The 21991-nt window shown below is 41.3% G+C and overlaps 1 pseudogene; it reads left to right on the top strand.

Annotated features, from left to right (window-relative positions):
* Positions 1–575: 575 nt before the first annotated feature.
* On the top strand, positions 576–13700 carry LOC127688002 (lysine-rich coiled-coil protein 1-like; annotated as a pseudogene).
* Positions 13701–21991: the final 8291 nt, after the last annotated feature.

Here is a 21991-nt window from a genome sequence, read left to right on the forward strand (position 1 = left end):
GGTGTGACCATTATACTTTGGAGATAGAACTGTCGAGCCGAGAACACACGGTTCTTTGCCTTTGTCTTGAATTCATAGTTGGTTTTATTCAGAGCCCAGTAGGCCCCACCCTTTTATATCAGATCCACGTACTTACTCCCCCCCCCATTTTATTTTTATTGCCTATTCCTCGTATCCTCGGACTCAGTTCCTCGACATATTGTAATTATTCATAATCCTTCAGCATCCCTACTGCCTCCCGTTGCTGTATAATATATTACATATGTGCATATTTTTCCGTCTTTTCTTTTCGAGCCTCCATCTAGGATAGGGTTTTAAGAATGGGTAATGATGAAAGCTCTGATATTGTCAACCCGTCTGTACAATGTAGACAGCTTCACATCTAGGCACAGGGGGATTCATCTCTTTGGGGATGAGGTACAAAGGTCCCTGGCACTCACTCATGTGCTTGCAATTTGCTAGACCCGGGACCCACATCCAGTAAGCAGCAGAGGAGCACCAGGATCCTGGGAGCTAAGAAGTAAGTCAGGCTTTCTGAGGACATCTTTGTAATTGTGTAGACAGTGCTGCTAACGATGTCTGTGTCTGTACTGTGCAGCGTCACAGCCACCAGACAGGTATGGCTTTGGGGCACTTGAGATGTGGCTACAGAAGAATAGAATGACAAATTCTATTTCATTTTAATGGACTGAAACTTCAATAGCCATCTATAGGTAGCGCCTACTGGATTGGACAGTGCAGATATCAGCCTAGTGTGGGGGAAAGAAAACCTACCTTGCAATAAAACTACAGTCTAATAAAAATGAGTGTGTTTCAGTTAGTGGTATCCCCCTGCATGTCCTCTGCCCCCACATCAAATATGTGCTCATAATTAATTTGATGGACTCTGGGAGGGAAATAAAAATTCCTATGAGCAGTCTTTCTATTTCCAAGCTACTTGGTTGCATCACTGATTCATTATTTTGTGTAATGAATGTGCTAAGTTTCTCCATGGGTGATACAAGAGAAAAGATTTTATTAACTTGGACCTCCCTGGTGAGTTCATTCACTTAGATAACACTTAGGAAATGTCTTCTCTGTACTGGCTGTGTTGGGCTCCCAGGCATGAAAACAGCTGTTGGTTTCAACAGATGAGGTGGGAAAACATGGCAAAACAATCCAGGGTAATAGGAATAAAACTATTTTTTAAAGTAGGGCTTCACTATCTGGGAATTCCCTGTGACACTTAGGTTGGCCTGTAACTTGTAGTCCTCATGCATCTGTCTCCTGAGTGCTGGGATCACAGGCCTGTGCCATCACACACTTATTTCTGTTTGAGACAGGGTTTCACTATGTAGCCCAGGCTGACCAGGAGCTGACTATATAGCCCAGGCTGGACTTTAACTTATGCAGTCTCTGCCCAAAGCCTTCCCAGTGCAGAGTTCACAGGCATGCTTTACGCTTTTAATCTGTGCTCTGCTAGTAAACACGTTTATAGTGGAATTTAATACCATTTTTTGGGAATACTTTTCAGTGTTACCAGAATAGTCCACTCATAGACAGAAGCTGGAAGGTCTTTGAATAATAGCCAGTAAGGAGTCCCAGCTTCCTGTCCCAAACAGAACAGTATTGGAACTGATGAAAGAAGTTTAAAATAACTAGTTGTGTATCCTTGGCATGGAGGATGATTGCAGGTAGAGGGTATTGCAGGGTGTCTTTGAGAGGAGTTAGCAAGAACCAGGTCTTTTTTGGCATGCTAACATGTTGCAATTGTCATTATCCTGGAGGGAAAAGTTCACCTTTGAAGACATGGATTGAAACAAGTGTGAAAGTATTTTTGTGTTTCTTCTTAGGGCCTTCTACCTGTTGACCCATATTCTCCTATATTTTTAAGGGACTTATTTATGGCCTTGAAGTCCTCTATCAGCATCATGAGATGTGATTTTTGCCAGGAGCTATTCTCACAGGGATCTCAAAAAACCCCTACTCTCAGCCATTTCCAGCTTGCTTTCTCTAGGCTGCTTTTAGCAGGAAATGGACCAGTTTAAAGATTAGCCAAGTAAGCTAGATGGTCAGTAGGTACAGAGCTCACCCGAGTGGGCTCAAACAAATGAAGCTCACCTGTGGTTGTTACCATAGCAACTCCTTTCCACCTCACCTCCTCATGATCAAAATATGATGCCAAGTTCCTACTGCACCTGCCAAATCTTAGCTGAGACCCTGAGAGACAATTCTGAGAAACTGTTCCTGAGATATGATGCTAGCCTCCTGAGGTTGTTCCTCAAATACAATGACTTTCCCCCTTCACCCCTTCCCACACCTGCTTGCTTGCCTTTATAATGCCTTGTGTGAAAATTAAAGATTGACAGCTTGATCAGATTCAGACTTGCTCTCTAGTTCTTTTGTGTCTGTCTTCTCTCTTGCCATTCCCCTAGGTGGATCCAGGACTCTGGTGACTGTCCCATGGGCTGGGATAGATTTTAAACCCAGCTCTTGCTTTTCTGATGTGTTGCAGTATTCAGGATTTGCTGTTGTGGGAGAACTGGGTTCTGATGGTGCCATATTGCCTTGGTTTCTGTTGGTAATGATGTTCCATTTAACTTTTGCAATTTAGTTATCTCTGATGTTAGCTGTCAGGGGACAGAAGATGCTGGAGATGATGTGGAGAAAGAGGAACACTCCTCCATTGCTGGTGGAATTGCAAACTGGTAAAAGCACTCTGGAAATCAATTTGGTAGTTCATCAAAAGTTAGACATAGTACTACCTGAAGACCCAGATATACTACTCCTGGGCATATACCCAGAACATGTTCCAACATATAATAAGAACACATGCTTCACTCTGTTCATAGCAGCCTATTTATAATAGCCAGAAGCTGGAAAGAACCCAGATGTCCTTCAACAGAGTAATGGACACAGAAAATGTCTACAGAATGGAGTACTATTCAGCTATTAAAAACAAGGAATTTATGAAATTCTTAGGCAAATGGATGGAAATAGAAAGTGTCATCCTGAGTGAGGTAACCCAATCACAAAAGTATGTACACATAGTATGCACTCACTGATAAGTTGATGTTAGTCCAAAAATCTCAAAATAAACAAGTTACAATTCACAGACCACAGGAAGCTCAAGAAGAACGAGAACTGAAGTGGGGGTGCTTTGGTTCGTCTGAGAAAAGGAACCTAATACTCACAGGAGCAATAATGGAGACAAAGTGTAGAGCAGGGATAGAAGGAAAGGCCACCCAGAGAGTGTTCTACCTGGTAAACACCAAACCCCAAAAGTACTATGGATGACAAGTGCATACTGAAAGGAGCCTGCTCTGGTTGCCTTTCGGAGGGGCCCTGCCAGAGCCTTACAGATACAGAGGCTAATACTAGCAGCCAACCATTGGACTGAGCATGGGGTTCACAATGGAGGAGTTGAAGGGTAGACTGGAGGAGCTGAAGGGGTTAACAACCCCATGGGAAGAATGATGATGTCAGCCATCCAGATGCCTCAGGGCTCCCAGGGACTAAGCCATCAACTAAGGGGTACACATGGTTCCTGCTAAAATAGTGGCAGAGGAATGCCTTGTTTGGCATCAGTGGGAGGAGAGGTCCTTGGTCCTGTGAAGGCTCAATAGAGACCCCAGTGTGGGGAAATCAATTGGGGGTTGTGGGAGTGGGTTGGGTGGAGGAGCATATTCTGGGAGGCAGGGGGTAAGAGCAGGGATTGGGAGTTTCCGGGAGGGGAGAAATGGGGAAGGGGGAAACCTGCAAGGACTATAACATTTGAAATGTAAATAAAGAATATATTCAATTAATAAAAGAAAAAAAAGAACTGAAGTAGGGGTGTTTTGATTCCTCTGAGAAGGGGAACCAAATACTCACAGGAGCAATAATGGAGACAAAGTGTGGGACAGAAACTGAAGGAAAGGCCACCCAGAGAATGCCCTACCTGGGCATTCATCCTATAAACAGGAACCAAACCCCTGCACTATTATGGTCGACAAGAAGTGTATGCTAAAAGGAGCCTGCTATGGTTGTCTCCAGAGGGGATCTGCCAGAGCCTTACAGATACAGAGGCAGATGCTAGCAGCCAACCATTGGTTTGGGCATGGGGTCTTCAATGGAGGACTTGGAGGGGAGAACTGGAGGAGATGAAGGGGTTTGTAGCCCTATGGGAAGAACAATGATGTTGGTCACCCAGACACCCCAGGTCTCCCAGGGACTAAACAATCAAGTGGTACACATGGTTAGAGCCAAAAGTGTAGCAGAGGAATGCCTTGTCCGGCATCAGTGGGAAGAGAGGTCCTGGTCCTGTGAAGGCTCAATAGATGCTCCAATATAGAGAAATCGAGGGGTGTTGTAAGCTAGGAGTAGAGGGTGGAGGGGCATATACTTGGAGGCAGGGGGTGGGTGAAGGGGTTGGGGATTTTCTGGGACAGGAGAAACCGAGAAAGGTTCTAGCATTTGCAATGTAAATGAAGAATATATTGTTTTATCTTTTTAAATTGAATGTGTTCTTATAACATTTTTTATTTAAAAAAATGAAAGAAAGAAGCTTGAAAACTGGTACTAAGAATATTATACTCAAACCTAAGGAGGAAAGTGAAATGTGGCCTATAATCGTAACTGAATCACAGGTGCATATGATGAGAGGAGGTGAGAGTTAAGGGGGAGGGGAAACAGGGTGTCCACAGGTTTCTGTCTTAGATGAAGAAAACAAGATATTCCATGATAAAACCAAATTTACACAGTATCTGTCCACAAATCCAGCCCTGCAACGGATAATAGATTGAAACACAAATGCCAACACACAGAGGGAAACTACACCCTAGAAAAAGCAAGAAAGTAATCTTCTTCCAACAAACGCAAATGAAGATATGCACACAAACATAAAAAATAACATCAAAAATAACAGGAAGCAACAATCACTAATCCTTAATATCTCTTAACCTCAATGGACTCCACATATTCTAACAGAAATATTTTTCATGTAAATCTTCAATTCTATCAGAAAAGGTTTGTAATTCCTCTTTCAATTTATATAGTAAATATTGGTGTTTTTCAGTGGTCTTAGGATATGTAAGTTTAGAACCACTGGGCTATAGGCTCTTGAAAATTCTTAATCTGGGCTGGAGAGATGGCTCAGCGGTTAAAAGTACTAACTGCTCTTCCAGAGGTCCAGAGTTCAATTTCTAGCAACCATATGGTGGCTTACAACCATCTATAATGGGATTCAATGCCGTCTTCTGGTGTGTCTGAAGACAGCAACAGTGTACTCACATATATAAGATAAATACATCATTAAAAATTTCTTAATCCAAAAAGAGTTGAACATAAGCTAACCTCATCTATAATTAAAAGCTGAGATTTGCTACCCCAATTATAAAGTCACTAATCATGATAAACATTACATCATACAGGAGCACTTATTATAATATCATTTAGTATCATTTATTTATTTTAAAGATTATTTATCTTATGTATATGAATACATTGTAACTGTCTTCCCCAGAAGAGGGAATCAGATCTTCTTACAGATGTCTGTGAGCCATGATATGGTTGCTGGGCATTGAACTCATGACCTCTGGAAGAGCAGTCTGTGCTCTTAATCGCTGGGCCATCTCTCCAGCCTTACTGTCATTTTTAACACATAAAACTACCTTGGGTTGATAGATTATACAACATACTTAAGTGTTTATTGGTGAGTCTTTAAAACTAAGGTAGTAGCCTAGGTGAAACTGTTTTTTTTTTCTTCTAGATTCATTGTATGATTTCCCCTTTCCCAGTTTCCCCCTCCGCATAAGTACAATAAGCCCTCTTACCTCTGCCCATCCCCCAACCACCCTCCTCCCATTATTCTGTACTGGTAATCCCCTACAATGCTGCATCAAGCCTTTCCAAGACCAGGGCCCTCTTCTTCCTTCTTGGGAATCATTTGATATGTGAGTTATGTATTGGGTATTCAGAGCTCCTGGGCTAATATCCACTTATCAGTGACTGCATTCCATTTGTGTTCTTTTGTGAATGAGTTACCTCACTTAGGATGATATTTTTCATTTCCAACCATTTGCCTAAGAATTTCATGAATTCATTCTTTTTAATTGCTGAGTAGTATTCCATCGTGTAAATATACCATTTTTTTTGTATCCATTCCTCCATTGAGGGACATCTGGGTTCTTTCCAGCTTCTGGCTATTATAAATAAGGCTGCTATGAACACAGTGGAGCATGTATCCTTATTGCATGCCGGGGAATCTGGGTATATGCCCAGGAGTGGTATAGCAGGGTCCTCAGGAAGTGTCCTGTCCAGTTTTCTTAGAAATTGCCAGACTGATTTCCAGAGTGGTTGTATCAGCTTGCAATCCCACCAGCAGTGGAGGAGTGTTCCTCTTTCTCCACATTCTCACCAATACCTGCTGTCTCCTGCGTTTTTAATCTTAGCCATTCTGCCTGGTATGAGGTGAAATCTCAGGGTTGTTTTGATTTGCATTACCCTAATGACTGATGATGTTTAACATTTCTTAAGCTGCTTCTCAGCCATTCAAAGTTCTTCAGGTGAAAATTCTTGGATTAGCTCTGTACCCCATTTTTAATAGAGTTGTTTGGCTCTCTGGAGTCTAACTTCTTGAGTTCTTTGTATATATTGGATATTAGCCCTCTGTCGATGTAGGGTTGGTGAAGATCTTTTCCCAATTTGTTGGTTGCCATTTTGTCCTTTTGAGACTGTTCTTGCTTTACAGAAACTTTGTAGTTTTATGAGGTCCCATTTGTCAATTCTTGATCTTAGAGCATAAGCTGTTGGTGGTGTGTTCAGGAAATTTTCCCCTGTACCCATGTGCTCAAGGCTCTTCCCCAATTTCTTTTCTATTAGTTTAGGTGTGTCTGGTTTTATGTGGAGGTACTTGATCAATTTGGAGTTGAGCTTAGTACAAGGAGATAAGAATTTTCGATTTGCATTCTTCTGCATGCTGACCTCCAGTTGGACCAGCAACATTTGTTGAAAAGGCTATATTTTTCCACTGGATGGTTTTAGCTCCTTTGTCAAAGATCAAGTGACCATAGGTGTGTGGGTTCATGTCCGGGTCTTCAGTTCTATTCCATTGGTCTACCTGCCTGTCACTATACCAATACCATGAAGTTTTTAACACGATTGCTCTGTAGTACTGCTTGAGGTCAGGGATACTGATTCCCACAGAAGAGATTTTTACTGTTGAGAATAGTTTTAGCTATCCTCGTTTTTTTGTTATTCCATGAATTTGAGGATTGCTGTTTCTAACTCTATGAAGAACTGAGTTGGGATTTTGATGGGGATTGCATTGAATCAGTATGTTATTTTTGGCAAGATAGCCATTTTTACTATATTAATTCTGCCAATCCACGAGCATGGAAGATTTTTCTATTTTCTGAGGTCTTATTTGATTTCTTTCTTCACATACCTGAAGTTTCTGTCATATAGATCTTTCGTTTGTTTGGTAGAGTCATACCAAGATACTTTATAATGTTGTGGGTATTGTGAAGGGTGTCATTTCCCTAGTTTCTTTCTCAGCATGCTTATCCTTTGAATATAGGAAGTCTATTGACTTACTTGAATTGATTTTATAACCAGCCAGTTTGATGAAGTTGTTTATCAGCTGTAGGAGTTCTCTGGTGGAGTTTTTTGTGCCATCTGGTTATCTCTGGTGTTAGTTAGTCCTATTGTCACTGGCTGGTGCTTGAACCTCCTGTGAGCCTATAAGACTATTTCGGCACCACTGGATGACTGTTTCCACTGGCACAGATTGCTGATGGGCTGCCCTACTCTTGGTGCTGTTGGAGCCCTGGTGTGTCTTTTCCCACACAATGTTATATTTAAGTTGTCTCTGTGTACCTGGCATTGCCTGTCTGGTCCCTCCAGGAGCAAAGATGGCAGATGCTGCAGGAAGCATTTCCTAGTGCAGATCACTCTGCAGGGCAAACGACCCAGGACAGGGCTGGCACACAGATGGATCGCAGAGCTGCCCAGGCCCTGAGGACATGCAGAAGCCTGGTGGGCTATGTCCCAAGCAATGTTAAACTTGGCATATCTCCGTGTACGTGGTGTTGCCTCTCTGGTCCATCCAGGAGCAAAGATGGCAGACGCCGAAGTGAGACTCTTAACCCTCTTGACTTCATCTACCGTGTTAATCATGCTGATGCTGTGAACTATGGATTTTCCCCATGCTCATGCATATTCATGAGACAGAACATGGAGATTTCTAAGGAAGTCCTGTGTTGGTAATAAAGAACTCTCTACAAGACTTTTCTAACAGGAATTCCCTGGGATTTGTCTCTTAATGGCCACTGTCTCTATTAAACAGAGATGGCTCTTATTGTGTGGAATGCTGAGTTTCACCTCTAGAGGTCTGTCAATTCCTATTATTAAGGTGTAACTGACATATAGTAGATGCGTTTGCTTCATGTGCACACTGTTCAATGTTGACATAAGAACAAATCTGTAAAACTAACACCACAATGACACACATTTCTATCTATAAACCCAATTTTTGTTGTTGTTTTTGTTTTTCCAAACAGAGATTTTAGTGTGTGTATTTGTGTGTGTGTGTGTGTGTGTCTGTGTGTATCTGGCTATCCTGGAGCTAACTTCGTAGACCAGGCTGGCCTCAAACTCAGAAAGCTCAAGAGATCCACCTTCCTTTACCTTCTGAGTGGTAGGGCTAAACGAATGCATTGCCACCACCACCTGACTCATCCCAATAATTTTTTTTTTACATTCTTAACTTTTACTGTTTAGTAATAGTATTCTAGTTGTAAAAAATAATGAGTTTCTAGAGGGCATTTCCATCTGTGTAGATCATATTCCCTCACCATATTCAGACTCCCAGCCCTCACTTATCCTGCCCTCCCTATCCTCATAATGGAACAAAGTTCACTAAGTGCATTAGCTGATACAGATTCCATATTATTTAACCTTTAAGTAAATATTACTTGTCAAGTTTTGGTGTAGCAGCAAAGAATACCCTCAAGTATCTGATGAAAACTATTCAAACTCTCCTTGACTGCCCCTCCCCCAAATACTTGTCTTTTTGTTTTGTTTTGTTTTAATTAGATAATTTCTTTTTTTATATTTCAAATGTTGTCCCCTTTCCTGGTTTCCCCTCTGAAAACACCCTATCCCATTCTCCCTCCCCTGCTCAACAACCCACCCATTCCTGCTTCCCTGTCTTTGCATTCCCTTACACTGGGGCTTTGAGCCTTCTCAGGACCAAGGACCTCTCCTCCCTTTGATGTCCAACAAGGCCATCCTCTGCAACACATGTAGCTGGAGCCATGCCCCCCCCCATGTGTACTCTATGGTTGGTGGTTTAGACCTGGGAGCTCTGGGAAAACTGGTTGGTTCATATTTTTTTTTTTATTCGATATAATTTATTTACATTTCAAATGATTTCCCTTTTCTAGCCCCCCAACTCCCTGAAAGTCCCGTAAGCCCCTTTCTCTTCCCCTGTCCTCCCACCCACCCCTTCCCACTTCCCCGTTCTGGTTTTGCCGAATACTGTTTCACTGAGTCTTTCCAGAACCAGGGGCCACTCCTCCTTTCTTCTTGTACCTCATTTGATGTGTGGATTATGTTTTGGGTATTCCAGTTTTCTAGGTTAATATCCACTTATTAGTGAGTGCATACCATGATTCACCTTTTGAGTCTGGGTTACCTCACTTAGTATGATATTCTCTCACTTAGTATGATTACCTCACTTAGTATGATATTTATCCTCCTATGGGGCCACAAGCTCCTTCAGCTCCATGGGTCCTTTCTCTAGATCCTCCATTGGGGACCCTGTGCTCAGTCCAGTGGTTGTCTGAATGCTGGGCGGTTTTTCATTTGGGGAATTTCAGTAAAACTGTGAAATTACTGTGTCAATCTTGTATAGACAGGTGTTTTCATTTCACTTGGTAGACAACTAAAATAGCATTTAAATCCTGTGTTGATTAGGTCACATCCCATCATTATGTTTAATTGTTTTATTTAAAATTTTTATTTTCATACCACATATTTGGATTCTAGTATTCCCCACCCCCCCTACACACACACAACTCCTCCTAGGTCCTCCCAACCTCTCTACCCACCCAACTCCATGTTCTTCATGTAATGTCCCTCTGTTGTTTATGGTAAGGCTAATAGGCTTTTTTTAAAAAGTGAGTTACTTTTGTACCTAGCTAGTGTGCTGAAAATGTTTATCATCTGTAGAGCTTTCTGGTGGAATTTTTAGGGTCACTGGCATATACTATCATATCCTCTGCAAGTAAAGATACTTTGACTTCTTCCCTCTCAGTTTGTACCCCTTGATCTCCTTTAGTTGTCTTATTGCTCCATTAAGACTCCAAGCACTATATTGACTAGGTATGGACAACCTTTTCTTGTTCCTGATTTTTGTGGAATTCTTTGAGTTTTCCTCTATTTAAGTTGACACTGGCTATGGGCTTGCTGCCTTTATTATGCTGAGCTCTGTCCCTTGTATTCCTATTCTCTCAGAGACTTTTATCATGAAAGGTGGTGGATTTTACCAAAAAGACATTTCCTGCATCTGATGAGATTATCATGTCATTTTGCCTCAGTTTATTTCTATGGTGGATTACCTTGACAGATTTTTCTTTCCATGACAGGTTTTGTTTTCTGTATTTCCCTACTGGCCTGGAACTCACTCTGTAGACCAGGCTGGCCTGGAACTCAGAAATCTGCCTACCTCTGCCTCCCAAGTACTGTGATGAAAGTAATGCGTCACCATGGCACTGCTCATTGACAGATTTTTTTTTTTTATGTTGAACCATCCCTGTATCTCTGGGATGATGCCTGCTTGATTGTGGTGGATGATCATTTTGATGTTGGTTCATTCTTGAATTTGGTTTCCATTGAATATTTTTGCATGCATGTATATAACGGAAATGAACTGTAATTCTCTTTGTATTTTACGTATTTATGTGGCTTGTATATCAGGATAAATGTGGCCTTGTAAAATGAATTGGGCACTGTTCCTTCTATTTCTGTTTTGTGGAATAATTTGAGGAGTTTTGGCATTAACTCTTTTTTAAAACTCTCTTAGAATTGTGCACTAAAAGATTAAGTCCTGGGCTTCTTTTAGCTGGAGATCTTTTTAATTACTGCTTCTATTTCATTACGTGTTATAGGTCTGTTTAAATTACTTATCTGATCTGGATTGAACTTTGGTACGTTGTAGGTATTGAGAATATTATCTATTTCTTGCAGTTTTTTCTTTGTTTGGTTGGGGTTTTTTGTGGTTTTTTGAGAGAGTGTTTTTGTCTGTGTAGCCCTGACTGTCCTGGAACTCACCCTTTAGACCAGGCTAGCCTCGAACTCTGATCTTGAGGACTGGGATTAATGGTGTGAGCCATCACTGCCTACCTGGAGTATGGATTTTTAAAGTATGGAGATGAAACTGGGAGACATGGACTTGAAGATTTGTAGGCAGAAGTGAGGATCTGCATTAGCCAGAGTAACCTACATGTTCCAGGGAATGCCTGTTGCGAGTTGGGGACTGGAATAAAGCAATGAACTGGAGGAGAGGGAACTTAGGAGGAGAAGATCTGTATGATCAACTGGAGATGGAGTCAGTGGAGGGGTAGAGGGAGGCTGCAACAGATGGTTGCTACAGAGCTGGGGGTAAGACTGAGGGATTGGTTTTTGAAGAGCCAAGGAAGAGGTGAGGATCTGCAGTTAACCTACCACCTCCCCTGGTTGCAGTGCCTTTGTAAAAATATTAACTTGTGTTTCTTCTTTGTGTGTGTGTTGAATAAGTGCAGGGGCATGCAATTGTGTGTGTGTGCCTATGGAAGCTAAAGGCCCAAGTAGGTGCCCTCCTCTAATTTTTGAGAAAAGGTCTCTCCCTGAGCCTGGAGCTCACTAATGTTCAGACTGATCAGTGAGCTCCTGGGATATACTTGACTCCTTCCATTTTCCCAGTGCTAGAGTAATAGACCATTTTTTTCATTTTTTTTTATTGAGTATCTTCTTCATTTACATTGCCAATGGTAAAACCTTTCCCACTTTCCCCCCTCCCAAAAGACCCCTCTCCAAAGATTCCCAAACCTCGTCCCACCCTCTGCCTCCATGTATATGCCCCTCTACCCGACACTCTCTCCCCTCCAACACCCCCACCCTACACTGGCTTTTATGTGTGATGTGGGAGTTGAACTCTGGTCCTCATGCTTGCATAGCAACCACTTTATCCACTAAGCCAGCTTTAAGACTACATCTAGGCTTCATGATTTTAAGGATACTATTTAAGAAAGCTCTGCATCCCGTGACTGCTGAGATTTCTCTTTCATCTAATTTATATTTTGTTTTGTTTTTTGTTGTCATTGTTTTGTTTGTTCATTTGTTTTGAGATGGGATCTGGCCAGGAGCTTGCTATGTATACCAGGTTACCCTCAAACTTGTAGAGGTCAAACTCAGGGTCTTCTGCATGCTAATCAAGCCCTGGGCTATATTCTTAACCAAGGTTGTTGCTGGAAATAATAAAAACATTTGCCCTGCAAGCTCTCTGAGGAGGTGCTCTCCCCAACTGTCCTGCACCAGCAGGCCACAGTCCCACTCTGGTATTGGCACTGGTGGTTACAACATCATTGTCCCAGTAGGGTCCTATGAGTTCCTCTCAATTCCATGCAAATCCCACACATACCCCGGGTCACCAGCTCTCAATACCCAAATTACCAGGTAGAACAGGACTCTTTTGATTAATTACTCTGCCAAGATATATAGATATTAGAAACACTATTACAAGATGCCAATCCAGTAATAACAGAGCCAATTAATTATACTACAAGTTTTATCCTAATTTCTAACCTTTAGATAATCTAACATGTGATTCCATGTTGGTGCTCCGACCTACATAGGGCCTCACCACACAGGTCCATTCTTCTCCTCTAATATTCCTTGCTCTGCCCCCTTTTATCTTGTCCAATCACAGACCCTCTCTGCCCTGATGTAGCCTCATAGAAAAGTTCCTGAAAGATTGAAGATTATAAAACTTGAAGATTATATTAAAGTACAGAAAGCCAGAGGCTTAGAACCAAAGATTTGTTTCAGAAGGATGAGAGGGGAGTATTTGGAAAGCTGTGGGTACAGAGAAGAGTTTGATTCCTGGCCCAGATATAAAATGTTTGATCAAAGACTCCCGTCTGGAACCAAACATTCCCACCCAAGATCATGCAGTAGTTCACAGACAGAAGACTGGGTACCTCAGTGGTTACCAGCTCATGACAAGATAAGACTAAACTCTCTGTGCTACTGTCGGTTTACCAGGGATGGCTTCACAGAAAAACCAATCACCTTGAACCTTAGTTAGCAAGAATACAATTGTGGCTCATATAGTGTAGAATCTGTAGTTCACAAGCATCTCTGCTCAGGTCACACTACCATCGACCCTCAAGTCAGTCATAGACAAATGCACCACAAGAGGAAAAGACATGTAAAAGAGGGCAGAGAAAGGCAGGAAGAACTGCCCAAACACGAGACAAAATGGAGTTCTGAGGAAATAGATTTAATCAAACATAGGAGCATCCAAAGAAAGAAAACAAAGGCAGAAACAGAAACCTTACAAGATGGTACAGAAAATCTTAAGACTCAAAAAGAGAAATAAAAATGAGATGTATCATCTAAGAAAGAGGACCGTAAGCATAGGAAGGAAACCAAGGACAGAGGAGTAGATGCTTTGGGACCAGTCTCTCCTTGGATTTTGAAGATCTCTAGATCTCCTCAGGCTCAAGTGAAATACCAGTCAAGAGCTTGCTTTCATTTGCATTCATATTCATCTCACTTGCATGCGTGGACATAGGTTCCAACTTCTGACAGAGTAAGAATGAAGTACTTAGTGGGCTTGCTTCCCACATGGAGATTACTTTTGTATTTTCTAAAAGATTAATAATTTTTCTTACATATGGTAGAATTTCCCTTTAACAGAGTGGCTCTGTTAAAAATTGACCAAATTGCGGTGGTAGTGGAATTATTTTCCCTTGGGAGATCATTTATTTAAAATTGGAGGATTGACTGATGGCTTTTGTGGAATCTATTTCTTGGTTGGGTTTCTTTTAGTTTTGAGTCACATATTTTTATGCTCATTGGCTTTCTGTATGAAGCAACTTAGATTTCCCTTTTTTAGATCTAACTTGCAATATATTTTCTGGGTTGGAAAGTGAAATAACATAATAATTTTTTCTGACATACAGTTTGAAAATTTTCAGAGACTCACGCAAAATCAGTTTATATTCTGAAAATGTTTATAATAAAGTATTTTTACTTCTGGGAAAAATAGTTTCCCTCTAAGTACTGGAGAGATTGCTCAGAGGTTAATAGCACTGGCTGCTCTTCCAGGGGTCCTAAGTTCAATTACCAACAACCACATGGTGGTTCATAACCATCTAGAATGACAGCTGGTGCCTTCTCTGGTCTGCAGGTATATATGTAATCAGAATACTGAATACATTATAAATAAATAAAAAAACCCTTTTCCCTCCTAGTTTGTGCATTGAATTGTTTTTCCTTCTTTGGTTAAGTTTGCTTCTCTTGTTAAGACATCTTTCACTGAATCCTTATGTCCATGACTTTGAGTCCTCCTGAAGGGAGCAGGGAAGTAGAGCTTCCTGTTCCCTCCAGGTGCCTTCTTAATTGTCTCACACCCTAGGGTAAGTGCATCTCTGTTGCTCACTGTACAATGTCTCCAGTGTCCTTAATGGATTCATTTTCATATGTGTATTATTTAGGAGCAGGTTATTAAATTACTAACTATTTGAACATTTTTGTGTTTTGTTTTAGAATATCTTTTTGTTTTGTTTTGTTTTGTTTTGCTTTGCTTTGCTTTGTTCTGTTGAGACATGGTTTCTTTGTGTAACAGCCCCGACTGTCCTGGATTCACTTGTACAACACGCTGGCCTCAAGAGATGCACTTGCCTCTGTCTCCAGAGCACTGGGATTAACATGCCAGTCTTGTTTAGAATAAATTATTACTGTTAATTTCTAACTTGATTCTGATAAGGTCAAAAAACCCATGGTGATATTCCTCCCTTCAGTGAACATTTAATATTTGAGAACCAAAATATTCTCCATTGTGAATTCACAACGTGAACTTGATAAGAATGTATATCTTTAACACAGTATTTTGAAAAAGCTAATGTCCATGAGGTATTCTGTAAATGCTAAAGATTAATTATGTGATATAGATCATTTATTCTTCACTGAAGTTTTGTCTTATTGTCCTGTCAGTTGCTGAGAAAGATAGCTATAGTATTTAAACTTATGGTTACACACTCATTGGCTTTTGGGGACAGGTTCATTGTTGACATTAAAGTCATTATCACCACCCAAACACTTTTAAGAACCTTTCTTTTGCATAGCACACTATGCTGAACATAATCCAACTGTTACCCCCATGGAGTCCTCCCTCAATAATAAAATTACAATCCAGGAGACGTATTGATAGGAATCATATAAATGTTGAGCCATTTCCTCATTGTGTTCCTATGTGCCTTGGTCCTACGATATGGGCTGGTTCTCCTCATGAGCTCCCCAAGAAAAGCTTTGACATATAACTCTTTTTCCATTGTGCCTTAACATCTTTATTCCTTCAGGGTATGCTGCTGTACATGTCACAAAGGGATCAGCCAGTCTAGCTTCTTTTTTTAAGATTAATGTAAATTGACTTTTTATTAATATTCTATATTCTTTGTTTACATTCCAAATGCTTTCCCCTTTCCCATTTCTCCCCTCCCCATATGTCCCATAAGTCCTCTTCTCTCCACCCATTCTCCAATCATCCCCTTCCTTTTTCTCTATCCTGGTACTCCCATAAAATGCTGGATCAAGCCTTTCCAGGATCAGGGCCCTCTCCTTACTTCTTCATGGAAATAGTTTGTTATGCTATATCTGCAGTATTCACAGCTTTTGGGCTAATTAATATCCACTTATCAGTGATTGCATTCCATGTGTATTCTTTTGTGATTGGCTTACCTCACTTAAGATGATATTTTCCAGTTCCAACCATTTGCCCAAGAATTTCATGAATTCGTTGTTTTTAATTGCTGAGTAGTATTCAATTGTGTAAATACACCACATTTTCTGTATCCATTCCTCCACTGAAGGGACATCTAGGTTCTTTCCAGCTTCTGGCTATAAGGCTGCTATGAACATAGTGGAGCATGTGTCCTTGCTGCATGCTCGGGAATCCTCTGGGTATATACCCAGGAGTGGTATAACCAGGTCCTCCGGAAGTGTCATGCCTAGTTTTCGGAGGAGCTGCCAAACTGATTTCCAGAGTTTGTTGTACCATCTTACAATCCACAAGCAGTGGAGGAGTGTTCCTCTTTCTCCACATCCTCGCCAACACGTGCTGTCTCCTGAGTTTTTAACCTTAGCCATTCTGACTTGTATGAGGTGAAATCTCAGGGTTCTGTTGATTTGCATTTCCCTAATGACTAATGAGGTGATACAAAACTCCACCAGAGAACTCCTACAGCTGATAGGAAAAAAAAAACAAAAAACACGTCCTGCTGACATGCCCACCAGCCAGAGTGATGGAGGCCCTTCCTCATTTAAGGTTTCCTCTTCACACAGGATTCTAGCTTGTGTCAAGTTGACCACACCCAGCTAGACTTGTGGCTTTAGTTGTAGAAATATTTTTGATACTTTAATGGTCTTCACTCTTAATTTGAAACACCGTGTCCTATTCACTGGCCCCCTCTGTCATATTTCCTTCATCCCTTTCTGTTCCCTAGAGCACATGACAGATAACTGAGGTTGTCTTATACTTCACACAGTGACAGGCACAGTGGCACATCCTGTAATCCCAGCATCTGGGGGCAAAAGCAGGATCAGGAAGATCTACATAAAGTATATAGCTACATAAGGAATTCAAGGTCAGTCTGGGTTACATGAGACCTTGTCCAAAAAATGAAAATAACACCTCAAACCAAAACTTTATACCAATTATCCACTCTGGGAATGACAATAAATTTTATACCATTACCAAAATTCAGATTTCCTGATTTATCCCTGGGGAAGTTGTTTTTATTTTCCAAATCTAAAACCCAATCAAGGAGAACCTACCAAATGTAGTCTCTAGGTCTCTGCCTTCTTTCTTATCTTCAGTCCTTTTCTTTTTTCCTTGTTTCTCAGGATACAGACAGTTAAAAAAATCTAGGCAAATCTTTTTCCAGAATGTACCTCACATTTCCAGAATGTACAAAGGTGCTATGTTGTCTTTTCCTCATTTTCAGGTTTAAAGTTCCCCTGCCCCAGCATAGCCTAGTATGTCACATCAAGAGTCACCTGACAGGTGTGTCACCTTGGCGAGGCCAAAGGGGCATTCAGTAGTGGTGATGGCTGCTGTCTCTTCACATCCTGTCATCCAGTAATCCTTACTCACTGTTTCCAAGTGTGCTGCTGATTTCCACTTGACTCAGTTTTTCCCACAGTGACTCTTAACTGGTTATTTTCTACTTGTAGCTCTCTTCCTCTTAAACACTCATTAACTGATCTTTTCCCCTAAAGAGCTTGTGATTGATTCCCCAATGCTACTGTATTTGTTTAATATCATTATGGACACACAAATTTTCTTTTGTTGTTAAATGTTTAGCTTTTTTTTTTTTGAGACAGGGTTTCTATATAGCAAGGCTGGAGTAGAACTATTATAAAGCCCAGACTAGCCTTGAACTCATAACCCATCTCCTCAGGCTCCAGAATACTGGGATTACCAAAGAAGAGTTAAAAGAGTCTGTAAGGTCAAAGGGAGTTTAAACCAGGAAGGGCACGGAAGTACCAACATGGCTCCAGACATGGGCTCAACAAACAGCAAAATGCCTAGTGTCCATCAGAACTCAAGGCAGGGTTTGTACACAGGGACTAAATCTTAGTGTTCCAAGAACTAACTTTGTATATAGAATCTATTAGAAATCACTCCCTTCATAGGAGAGGGAAGAATTGAGTCTCTGTTTAGCTGGTGACTGAAGGCTACAGAATGGGAGACACAGAAGATTCGCTCTGTTTATAGAGTTCCCAGACTCTATGGTGATGTGAAGTGGAAACCTCCGGTTTATTTAGAAAGCCAGTTTGGTCAAATGATGTTTCCTGAGGCACACAGGTGCAAGGATGTCTTGCTAAAGCAGACACGTGAAAGGACCCATGATGGAGTATAAATATGACCCATAGAGCGATGGAGAGGAGCACTGAGCACTGGGCATTGAGATTTGCTCTGCCTCACTGTTCTTTGCTAACGATATGCATATATTGCTTTGCCTTCCATAGTGTCTTAGTCAGGGTTTCTATTCCTGCACAAATACCATGAACAAGAAGCAAGTTAGGAAAGAAAGGGTTTATTCAGCTTACACTTCCATGCTGCTGTTTATCACCAAAGGAAGTCAGGACTGTAACTCAAGCAGGTCAGGAAGCAGGAGCTGATGCAGAGGCCATGGAGGGATGTTTCTTACTGGCTTGCTTCCCCTGGCTTGCTCAGCCTGCTGTCTTATAGAACCCAAGACTACCAGTCAAGGAAGGGCACCACCCACAAGGGGCCCTCCCCAGTTCATCACTAATTGAGAAAATGTCCCACAGCTGGATCCCCTGCAGGCATTTCTTCAACTGAAGCTCCTCTCTCTGTGATAACTCCAAACTGTGTCAAGTTGACACACAAAACCAGCCAGTACAATTGATCCTTTGTCAACTTGACACACAAACACATCACTATTAAACCTCAACCTTTACTTTTTAATTCATCCCCAAGACCTAAATAACTTTAAAAGTCTGACAGTCTTTACATATTAAAAGTTCAATCCCTTTAAAACATCCAAACTCTTTTTTTTTTTTTGTGGAGTAGGGGTCTTCTTTTCATTTTTTATTGAATATATTCTTCATTTACATTTCAAATGTTATATGCTTTCCCAGTTTCCCTGTTCCCAGAAAACCCCAACCCATCCTCTCACACCCTGCCTCCAAGAATATGCCCTTCTACCCAGCCCACTGCCACCTACCCCCTTCAACCTCAATTTCCTCACACTGGGTAATCTATGGAGCCTCATAGGACCAAGGACATCTCCTCCCTCTGATGCCCAACAAGGAGTTCCTCTGCCTCATTTTTGGCTAGAACCATGTGTACACCTTGGTTGATGGCTTAATCTCTAGGAGTTACGGGATGTCTGGTTGGTAGACATTATCATTCTTCTCATGAGGCTGCAAACCACTTCAGCTCCTCCAGTCCTCACTCCAACTCCTACATTGGGGACCCCACACTCAGTCCAGTGGTTGGCTGTAGCATTTGCCCCTGTATCTGTAAGGCTCTGGAAGGGCCTCTGTGGAGACAACCATAACAGCCTCCTTTCAGTACTTCTTGCCATCCATAATAGTGTTGGGGTTTGGTGACTTTATAGGATGAACCGCCAGGTAGAACAGTGTCTGGGTGGTCTTTCCTTCAGTCTCTGTTGCACTCTTTGTCTCCATAATTGCTCCTGTGAGTATTTTGTTCCCTTTCTCAGAAATACCAAAGCACCCCCACTTTGGCCTTTCTTTTTCTTGAGCTTCTTGTGGTCTTTGTAATTTCTTTATTTTGAGCTTCCTGGGCTAACTTCCACTTATCAGTGATTACAAACCATGAGTGTCTTTTTTGTGATTGGGTTGCCTCACTCAGGATGACACTATCTAGTTCCATTCATTTCCCTAAGAATTTCATGAATCCATTGTTTTTAAATAGCTGAATAGTACTGCACTGTTTAGATATACAACATTTTCTGTATTCATTCCTCTGTTGAAGGATATCTGTGTTCTTTCCAGCTTCTAGCTATTATAAATAAGGCTGCTATGAACATAATGGAACATGTGTACTTATTACATGTTGGAGCATCTTCTGGATATATGCCCAGGAGTGGTATAGCTGGGTCCTCAGGTAGTGCTATGTCTAATTTTCTGAAGAACTGCCAAAGTGATTTCCAGCGTGGTTTTACCAGCTTGCAATCCCTCCAGCAATGGAAAAAGTGTTCCTCTTTCTCCATATCCTTGCCAGCATCCGCTGTCCCCTGAGATTTTTATCTTAGCCATTCTGACTGGGATGAGGTGAAATCTCAGGGTTGTTTTGATTTCCATTTCCCTGATAACTAAGGATGCTGAACATTTCTTTAGGTGCTTCACAGCCATTCAAGTTTCCTCAGTTGAGAATTCTCTGTTTAGCTCGGTATCCAATTTTAAAATAGGGTTATTTGTCTTTCTGGAGTCTAACGTCTTGAGTTCTTTATATACCTCGGATATTAGCCCTCTATTGGGTGCAGGATTGGTAAATATCTTTTCCCAGTCTGTTGGTTGCCATTTTGTCCTATTGACAGTGTCCTTTGCCTTGTAGAGGCTTTGCAGTTTTATGAGGTCCCATTTGTTGATTCTTGTTCTTAGGGCATAAGTCATTGGTGTTCTATTCAGGAAATTTTCCCCTGTGCCCACATGTTCAAGGCTCTTCCCCATTTTCTCCTCTATAAGCTTCAGGGTATCTGGTTTTATGTGAAGGTCCTTAATCCACTTGGACTTGAGCTTTGTACAAGGAGATAAGAATAGTTCAATTTGCATTTTTCTATATGTTGACTTCCAGTCAATCCAGCACCATTTGTTAAAAATGCTGTCTTTTTAACACTGGATGGTTTTAGCTCCTTTGTCAAGGATCATATGACCGTAGGTATGTGAGTTCATTTATGATCTATTCCATTCATCTTCCTTCCTGACTCTGTACAAATACCATACAGTTTTTTTTTTTATCACTATTGCTCTATAGAAGAGCTTGAGGTCAGGGATGGTGATTCTCCCAGGAGATCTTTTCTTGTGGAGAATAGTTTTTGCTATCCTGGGTTTCTTGTTATTCTGGATAAATTTGAGAATTGATCTTTCTAGATCTATGAAAAATTGATTTGGGATTTGATGGGAATTGAATTGAATCTGTAGATTGCTTTTGGCAAGATGTCAATTTTTACTATATTAACCCTGCCAATCCATGAGCATGGTAGATCTTTCCATCTTCTGAGATCTTCAATTTCTTTCTTTAGAGGCTTAAAGTTCTTGTCATACAGATCTTTTACTTGCTTGGTTAGAGTCAGATCAAGGTATGTAATATTATTTGTGACTATTGTGAAGGGTGTCATTCCCCTAATTTCTTTCTCAGCTTGTTTATTCTTTGAGTAGAGGAAGGCTACTAATTTGCTTGAGTTAATTTTATATCAAGCTGGCAAAGCCTGCCCGGAGGAAGTGATCTTCCAGCAGGCTGTCACTTTTGAGCACAGAGGTGAGATATCCACCTTCTCTCTGGAGGGGCTCAGTTAGGAGCACACAGGGCCTAAGATCAGTGGAGCATCTGGGGCGGAAGTCTTCCCGCCACCATTTGCACCAGGGAGCCGGGAGATTCCACAGACTTCTGTGATCAGTGGACCAGCTGGGACAGAAGTCTTCCTACCACCATTTGCACCAGGGAGCCAGGAGACTCCACAGCCTTCTGTGCATAGCCCACCAGGAGAGAAAGGTCTCCTAGCATTGCTTTCACATTTGAGCACAGAGGAGTAAGGACACAGGCTTACAGGCCCACAGGAGTAACAAACTCCAGCCAGAGACAAGAATACCAACTAGCACCAGATGGCGAAAGGCAAGCACAAGAATCCTACTAACAGAAACCAAGGCCACACGGCAACATCAGAACTCAGTTCTTCCACCACAGCAAGTCCCATATACCCCAACACACCAGAAAAGCAAGAGTTGGATTTAAAATCGTATCTCATGATGCTGATGGAGGACTTCAAGAAAGACTTAAAAAACTCCCTTAAAGAAATACTGGAGAACATTGGTCAACAAGTAAAAGCCCTTAAAGAGGAAACACAAAAATCCCTTAAACAATTACAGGAAAACACAAACAATCAAGTGAAGGAACTGAACAAAACCATTCAAGGATCTAAAAGTAGAAGTAGAAACAATAAAGAAATCACAAAGTGAGACATCTCTGGAGATAGAAAACCTTGGAAAGAAT

This window comes from Apodemus sylvaticus, chromosome 6 (assembly GCF_947179515.1).
Source record: "Apodemus sylvaticus chromosome 6, mApoSyl1.1, whole genome shotgun sequence".
NCBI lineage: Eukaryota > Metazoa > Chordata > Mammalia > Rodentia > Muridae > Apodemus > Apodemus sylvaticus.